The following is a 9,622-nucleotide window of genomic DNA, read 5'->3' on the forward strand; positions in this document are numbered from 1 at the left end:
CTGCATCCCTAGGATATTTTCATCCTAAACTCAAAGTCTCTCCTGCCAAAGGATTCAAGGAAGTATGTTTTAACCCCACAACTAAACTGTTTACTGTATTGTTCTCATATTAGTTTGAATTCTCTAGTGTCTGTATAAGACTCAATCCTGAACCAGGAACCCAGCAGCCAGATCCTGCTCACCCCCTATGTAGTAACTCCTCTCTTCCTTTGTAACTAAGAACTGAGTTATCTCTTACTTACCCTTCTCCACCCTACCAAACTTACTTTGTAACTAAGAACTGAGTTATCTCTTACTTGCCCTTCTCTACCCTACCAACTCACTTAAATCTACCTTCTGACCTCTAGGTTGCACCCTTTACTTGCTTGTGTTATATCCCTTATTCCCTTCTCCAGTATCAAAACCCTCACTACTGTTTACTTTCATTCTTCCCTTTTTCCCCTCCCATCTGTATCTGACTGTCTAGTACTTACCCCTCTATTAGCCACATTCCCCTTTCCCCCTCACCACTATCCCCTGTAACCTAACTATTGTAGTAGTTTCCCCACTCATCTGGAATTCCTAGAGCTCCTCCACCATCTCCTGCTGCTGATTGTCTCTGTGATTCTCATCCTTTACTTGCTCTAACCAGCTCCATTCGCCCTGTGGGCTCACTCCGCTCCCCTAACCTACTCCCAATTCCCACCCACCACCAGTGGTCCTAAACTTATGCCTCTCTAACCACTCCCCCATTTTAGCTCACCAGTCACACCCTTCCCCCTCCCCTTTAGCTCAACCACTACCCATCCACCTATATCTTTAAATCACACACTAAATCTTTCTACTTTTCCTGTCTACTTTTACACTCACTTCTACTTCCCTATTTTTCTTCCATATACAACCTATCACTATGACTCCACCTCTAACCTCAAATTATTTAAAACATATCCTCCTTTTTTTACTTTTTCTTTACCTTATGCTACTCTACCTTCTAAACTCATATGAACAACTTAGACTCAAGGAACCATACATTTTCACTCAGAATACTAACTCACCTTCCAAAAACGCATTCCATCCATTCTCAAATATTATTTCTTCTCCCAACTACCTTCTTGCAAAATTTCATAGGAAATTCCACATTTCTTACACCAACCACATATACAGAAAATCTTTACACATCTTCACCAAACCCTTTAACCTAAAAATAAGATTACTTCTCTCCCTTCTAGCAGGTGACATTCATCCCAACCCTGGCCCAAATAGCACTGCTACTATAAACCCCCTCTGTCATCCACCCTCAGACTAAAACTTATCCTACAAACCCCCAAACTCCCTCTCTATAGCTCATCATAACATCCATGGCATTAATAATAAAATTGCCCACCTCCATGCACTGCTAGACATACACTGATTTGACATCCTTTGTCTGTCTGAAACCTGGCTCAAACCAACAAACCAAAACAGGGAGATTACCCCCTGTCTATAACATCTTCAGACTAGATTGCAAAGCCAAAAAGGGTGGTGGAATAGCAATTCTTTATAAAACAGGATTGCAAATTACTGTCATCCATGAAAAACCTCCCTCTGTAAGTAATGCCGAAATCCTTATCTCTAAACTCCAGATTACTTCCCACAAATCCATCTATATAATCTGCACCTACCTCCCCCCTGGAAATAACATTAGTACACTAGAAGAGATCCTTAGCTGGCTCGCTATTCAATTCCCACAAGAAACCATAGTCCTGGGTGATGTCAATATAGACTGGAAAACCTGCACAACTCTACACCCCCCCCCCCATAAATCTTCCTGTTTTTCCCCAAACTATTCAGGACCAACTAGAACTAACAAATCTAACAACAAAGAAAGCATATTGGATTGGATTCTAATAAATAGTCACCAACATACTTATACAGTAGGTACACTACCAGATGATTTAAGTGACCACACTCTTACTTACCTAATCAGACATAAAACTGGTACCCCTAACCTAACTAAATACAAAATGGTCAGACAAAATAAAAACTTTAACCCTGAAAGCTTCCTAGCAGAACTCACTGCTTGCAACTGGTCCCCTCTTAAACTACTGCCTCTTGATGATGCTGTAACTTACTTCAACTCCAAGTTCCTTTCTATTCTAGACTCTCATGCTCCCTTAAGATCTATTAGAATAAGCTCAAAACCTGCCCCTTGGCTGTCAAAAGATACACGGCATAAAATTATCCTGAAAAACAAACTCTGGACCAAGTACCGTAGCACTAAAGATCCCACCGACCAACTAAACTTTAGACAAATCAGAAACTCCACCAAAAAAGCAGTACTTCTAGATAAAAGAAACTACTACTGCCATTTACAACAAACTAACCAACAAAATCCACAAAAATCCTGGGAAGGAATAAATAGTCTCTTAAAACCTGGCCACTCTGACACCCCTAGCCCCACAGCCACTTCCAAAAATAACCCTAAACAAACCGCTGATGCCTTCAATACATTCTTTACTGAAACTGTCCAGTCTCTTGCTAATTAATTATCCCCCGATATCACCTCTCAGTCCACCTCCCCTAACACTTCTATTCCCACATTTCAAATGCAACCAGTACCTACATCACGTATCTCTACTCTTCTTCACAAACTTAAAGCCTCCTCTCCATCTGCTGACCTTCTGCCTGCTCAGTATCTAAAAACTACAGCCAAACCACTAGCCTATCCCATTTCCATTCTGATTAACAGAACCATTGTTGAAGGCAATATTCCTTCTGTCTGGAAAATTTCACATATCATTCCCCTGCATAAAGGTGGAAATACAACAGAACTCTCAAACTACCAACCCATAGCCCTACTCTCCCCCCCGGCTAAAATCATGGAAAAATGCATACAAAAACAACTTCTTAATCACCTGTTGAATAACAACCTACTTGCTGACTGTCAACATGGCTTCAGACCTTTCCACAGCACCACTTCAGCCCTCCTTTCCTTTACTGACTGTATCAACAAAAATCGAAATAATAATATCCTTACCTCTGCTCTCTTTATTGACCTATCCAAAGCCTTCGATATGGTCAATCACCAGATACTCTTAAATTTACTTAAAACATTCTCACTAGACTCAAGAGCTATTATGTGGTTCCACTCCTATCTTCATAACAGACAACAGGCAGTGCTCTGGCACAGTAACCTATCCAACCACCTGCCCATCACCCTCGGAGTACCACAAGGTTCTATACTTGGCCCTCTTCTGTTTTCTATTTTTATTAATGATCTTCATAACAGTATTTCCCCTGCAACCTGTATACAATATGCCGATAATTCTACTTTGATTTGTTCTGCTTCTTCCCCTTCCGAACTGCACTCTGTCACCCAGCAGACTTTCCAAACTGTTGAAACCTGGTTCCTAAAATGATGCTTAATCCTAAACCTCAAGAAAACCAAACTGTTACTGTTCTCCCCCACCTGAAAATCCTCTACTCTCAACTTCTCTGTCTTGTCTAGTAATGGCACTAACATATCAGCTGACCCCACTGCCAGGCTCCTTGGAGTAGAGATATACAATAACCTATGCTTTGACTATCCCATCAACAGCACCATAAAATTAGTTAACAGAAAAGTAGGCTCCTTGTATAGAATTAATTCATTACTTACTCCACTTACCCAAACTTCCATTGCCCATTCCCATCTGATTTCTTCCCTCCTTCATGCCTCCCCTATTTACACATACCTGTCCAAATCTAACCTCTGCAAACTGGCTGTTGCCTATAACAGTACTGCCAGATTTGTCTCTGGCTCTACTTTTAGAACCTACCACTGCACAAACTTAAAGCAATTAGGATGGTTTGAGCTGCAAAATCTGATCTTATATCACCAGCTCTCCTTAGCCCATAAAATCCTCTACAAACCCACTAACACCCCTACATTCACCTCCCTTATCACACCTTACTGCAACCTTAAAAGCCTACGTTCCTCTAACAAACTTCTTATATCAACTTGCAAATCCAATAACTTGGCAGGCAAATCCTTGCTCTCAACCACAACAGGTAAAGCCTGAACCTCTCTTCCTGACAACCTCACTGCTATCTCTTCTTTTCCCTGGTTCAAATCCCATCTCAGAACTCACCTCAAAACTCACTGGCTCTGCCCCTGTACTAACCCTGACTAGCTTTCAATGTCCTACTAGTACTTTCAATTCTCCTTCATACAAATCTTACACTAAATCTTTTCTATTGTCATGTGTAATTTGTATACCCTTTGTCTATAATTAATTTCTAAATAGTTGCTTCTGTAAGAACATGCTGATGCTAATACTATTATATTTTTTTCTCAATTAACTAAATTTGTAAAGTCTGATATTAATGTCTGTATATGGAGTGTTTCTCCCCGGGCCTCTGCTGAAAGTGGACATATATCCAGCTGGACCAGCCCTTAAACAAATGTAAAATAAAATAAAATATATATATATTTTTTAATTTAAACTAAAACTTGAGTGCTGTAGCACTCCATGCAGGCAGGGTATAAACTGTAGCAGCATTTTATTTGCAACAAGCAGTTTGAAAGAAGAATTTTTTTTTTATGTATCAGTAATGTTATGTCCTTGTAAATAAACTGTGCTCAGCTAGATGTTAGAAGTACCAATATGAATAATTAACTAAATAACTGACTTAATAACTAACTTATCAAAAATAATTAAAGGAGGGTAATTGCATGCTTAGAGTCTCCTTCAGTTTATATTCTGGATGTGGCATTTTAGCAAAAAGTTTCATCTTTGTGGCATCTTGTGGGATGATCCACTGTATGTAGATCATCCCACAAGATGCCATAAAGGTGGGGTGATCCACTGTTGTTGTTTAAAGTTAGCGTATCACTTATGAAGACGTATTTTATTCTAAATGCACGTACAGAATCCTTTATCTGCACTAGGTCTGAAGTCTAAAACACTTTTCAGGACACTTACTGCAGAAATGCCAGAGGCATGTATCATACCTTCATATGATACTTTTTGTTTAGAGCAACATTTCAATGCTTTTTCTTTTGTGCATAACACCATATGATGTGACTTGTTCCACATAGGCAAGCATATATGTTTTAAAATGTGTTTACCATAGCTAATATTGGTCTGTATATGTCAGAGCACATCACAAATCTCTTTTTTTAAAAGATTACATAAAAAAAATTAAAAAGCTTATGCACAAGGTAGTTTCTTAGTATTTTATAACAATAACTTAAATCCTTTTTCTGTATTGCATAAAACTGAAATATTATGTCTCAATAATATTAAAAGACTAGGAAATCATCTTTTACAGTATTAACATATGCATACAGTAACACACAAACTTCCAGAAGAGCTTTCCTTGTGGTGATCTGGAAGCTGTCATCTATTTAGGCTTATGAGATGCTTTGCAATAACAAAAAAACAGAAGTGTGGCAGTTCCAATGTATTTAAAAAAATCAAGCATGATTCCTTGCTTCTGGAAACAAAAACAGAGTAAATCTGTGCAGCCAAAAAAGGGAAACTAAGACATCCAAAGGCATGAGTAGTGGGTAAAACACATCTTAGGTGTACTAAAGATAAAACTGCAGAACCACAAATGACAAAAAGCAGTGTTTAATAAAGCAAAAATAAAACAAACAGTCAAGCGCTTTTGTTCCTTCCAAAATGGGATTTCATCATTGTTTGATTCCTCATTAATCCAGTTCAGTGTTGGGAGGTAGGTGGAATCTCTCTTGACACTCATAGGGTGAAAGGCAGAGAAAATAAGACTGGACAGGCTTCCAGCTCAGATCAAATAGGAAACAATTTAATACTGAAGATTAGAGAAAAGTGAAGAAGCTAAATATGCCATTGTGCTTTCTAATCTGCGCACCCCTGAACCAAATATGCAGATGAGAACTGAAAAGAAATACAGTATTTCAGGAGCAAAGGCCTTGATTCAGGAGTAAATTTTGAATCCTAAAAATATCTGCAACATATGACACAATCAGTGTACATGTGTATTGTGTATGTATGTATATGGTCTCCCACACGTGTGTGTGTGTGTGTGTGTGTGTGTGTGTGTGTGTGTTTTTGATCTCTCACACTGTGTGTTTATAAATTTACTTATATGCACTATACATACATACACACAAATACATTTACTCTAGCACACACACACACGCACACACACACACACACACACACACACACACACACACACACACACACACACACACACACACTATAGATAGGTAGACAGATAGATAGATAGATAGATAGATAGATAGATAGATAGATAGATGATAGATAGACAGATAGATAGATAGATAGATAGATAGATAGATAGATAGATAGATAGATAGATAGATAGATAGATAGATAGATGATAGATAGACAGATAGATAGATAGATAGATAGATAGATAGATAGATATATGTATAATAGACAGATAGATAGATAGATAGATAAACAGATAGATAGATAGATAGATTGATAAATAGATAGATAGATAGATAGATAGATAGATAGATATAGATGCAATTCTAGTATACTAGCCATTAACTTAATAATATTTTACAAGGACGCTGTACCACTCCAACATGGGTGCTTCAGATGGTACTAAATGTGGGTATAAATAAACATTCAATAAGATTCAATCATACATGTTATATTTCTTTTGAATTGGCCATTATCTAAAATACTTTGAAGATATGGGCATATTCTCCTGTATGAGCATGTAAATAGAAATATATTACAGTATTGAAAGCCATCTGTGTATCATTTATCTATGCTCAGTGCAAACAAAGAAAAAAATAAAAAATAAAACTGAGTAGCTCATAATTAAGATGACAGGCTGTAAGACACATTGCCATTACACTTTATATCCTTAAGCAAACCTCAACTAAATAGTTGCTGCGAAGGTGAGTGCTGAGTAGCTGCAATGACAAATACTCACTTTGGGATTAAACTGAATTGTCATATAAAGCAAATGACTATACAAAAGGGGACAATACACTCTCTGAACCACAGTAAGCTTTAAAGTGATATACCCTTGTGGTTTATGCTGCACACCTACAGCAGAATTTGGCTTACTATTATTGAAGATTTTTCTTTTTCACTTTTCTCTCTAACCTTAAGAGTAATTTTTTTTTTCAAAATAATATGGGGAACTCTGTTGACATACCTGCATGCATGACCATAATTAAACACAATACAGTTTTTTCTATCTCTTCCTATCATTTGTTACACTAATCTCAGGATTTTTAAATTATGAAATGTTTCCATTTTATCATTAAAGGAATGCACCAATCACAAAATTATAACAGGATAAGATACTTCATGTCATAGGGGTTTTAGAAAAAAACAGTAATTAAAAAATAGCATTAGCTGTAAAACAAAGCAAGCAGCTCTCCTCATGTATAATTCTCCATTTTCAATACAGTTGCCTGTTAAGCTTTAGGGAATTTTAAATATTCACATAAAGTAGTAATGAGATTTTGTTCAGATATATAAGAAGTATGTTTTTTTTTTCCTGGCCTACATAAGTGTGTTAGGAATTATGCAAGATAAATGTGTCCACGTTTGTTGTTTGTTAAAAATAGAGCACAGCATATTAAGATATATAACGTAATATTTTTTTTTTTTTTGCATGTAACTCATAAAGTCACAGATGGGACTGTTTTACTCAAAATGTAAAAATGGAGGAAAATGTGTCTTAAAGAAATAAATGCATGTTAATTCCACACTGTTATTAATATTTTTTTTAATTGCAACGCAGCATGTACATTACACTTATCCAAAATATATTATTCTGAAAACACATGCTAAAATATTAATATGCTCATTTTAGAGCAACTAACGTGGCAGTAGAAGTCATATTCATCATCCTTTTCTACTACTAGGCAAGGAAAATAAATACATGGACAACATACTGTTATTTAAGAACACGTTCAGGTAATTCTCTGAAAGAATGAATATTACATATTTCTTGAGATACACAACAGCAGGAAATCAGCTAATTTGATCCAAAAATCAATCAAAATAAACCCCTCCTACTCAAACTGTGTCAGTTTCTGATGCATACCGAAGTGCTGACCGTGTTATATAAATCAGAAATGAATTCTGCAACCAGACACAGAAAACACAGCATCACATTTTATAACTACTCTGACCTCTCTCCGCTTTAATACAGAGATGTCCCTTCTGCTTGATGCAGTATGAGGGGGCTACCTAATAGTTATTTGAAATTAAAGTTGACAACCCACTTGAGAAGGCAAGACCTTCTTACACAGATAGTCATTGTAATGGCAGAAGAGATGTCTTTATTTAAGCCAAAATAATTTAGAGCACATTTCATGAATCATGGGAAATGTTTCAAGTTCTTGTTCTAAATGAGTTTGAAATAGTAAATAAAATTAGACATCTGTTTAGGAATATAAGTAAACTGTACTACTTAATATGTCATCTTGGAAAAAGGAATGCAAGCAGTTTTAAACAATAATTTACTTAGGGTGCATATAACACATCTTTTTTCTGAAAAACATGATACTCTGAAGCAATATGAAAACATAAATTCTTGAAGTGTTCTCCTTTATTATATTCTCTGTATCCAGTCCTTACATCAGCTACTTTATAACACTTTTATCACAACCCATAAAACTGAGGACTTCCTTTCCCATGGTTCTTTGCCATATGGCATGATAAATAATGTCCAAATTAATTTCAAAGCTGTCTCCTTGTACTTTATATTTCAAACTGGTAACAAGACTGCCCTGTCACATCTAAGAAACAGATATGCCTATTTCAGAAAAAAAAATCCAGTTTTAATCAAAATTAAAATCTTCTCATTAACCATCATCTTGCTGTTCAAAGATTACTTTCCTCAGCCCTTCTGGTCATTTTTGATAATAAGAAACATATTCAGAAAACTGCCACCATATCTGATTATCAGCCCATGTCAGCTGGCTGATTTGTATAGCTAGAGATGTTACATTCATTTGGCTTTCATGTGTATTCTGTTCTAAAAATAGTTTGTTAACAAGCTTTAAAGGACTCCATCTTATAAAATTATTTACTCAACAAATTAAAAGATTTCTTATTATAAAACTCTGTTGTGTCTTCCTAAAGAATATTTGACCACTACAATTCTCAGTTTAGTATAAATAAATGTATAAAATGAGATCCTTTGCATGTTGCTTAATTAAAATGTCAATGACAGCTCTGATATACTAACTTCCTTTTCTCCTGGCTGGACACATGACCAGGTCAACGAATCAAAATCCAGAATAACAAGACATCACATGGACTGTATCAACAAAGTACCAATAGTGGAAGCAAACTAGAACTAAACTAAGCTAAACTCACTTGCATTGTAGCTCAGAAGCACCAAAACCATAGCATTGCAATTAACCATCAAACAGAAACAATCTAGAAATCAATAAAGTACTAATTTACAAATAAAAACTAGAAAGCAAAAATTAATTTAAGGAAATAAAAGCAATGCATGCAATAACATAGTCTCAGCTTATGAAATGATCATTTATGCCTTATTTTCATTCAATTTGCACCCTCTATATGCAATCAGGAAACCAAAAGGAGCAATTTCAATTAGCATGTCGAAACAAAGCCATTTAACCATATAAGCTTTATGCTCAGTAACTAAAATTTGTATGCGGCATCAC

At 36.1% G+C, this 9,622-nt stretch overlaps 1 protein-coding gene across 10 annotated transcripts in view; it reads right to left on the reverse strand.

Annotated features, from left to right (window-relative positions):
• RBFOX1 (RNA binding fox-1 homolog 1) overlaps nt 1–9,622 on the reverse strand; it is a 1,735,725-nt gene that overhangs the window by 845,295 nt on the left and 880,808 nt on the right. The gene's annotated exons all lie outside the window — the stretch shown is intronic.

Source organism: Protopterus annectens, chromosome 12.part0 (genome assembly GCF_019279795.1).
Source record: "Protopterus annectens isolate FY-2018-M chromosome 12.part0, PAN1.0, whole genome shotgun sequence".
NCBI lineage: Eukaryota > Metazoa > Chordata > Ceratodontiformes > Protopteridae > Protopterus > Protopterus annectens.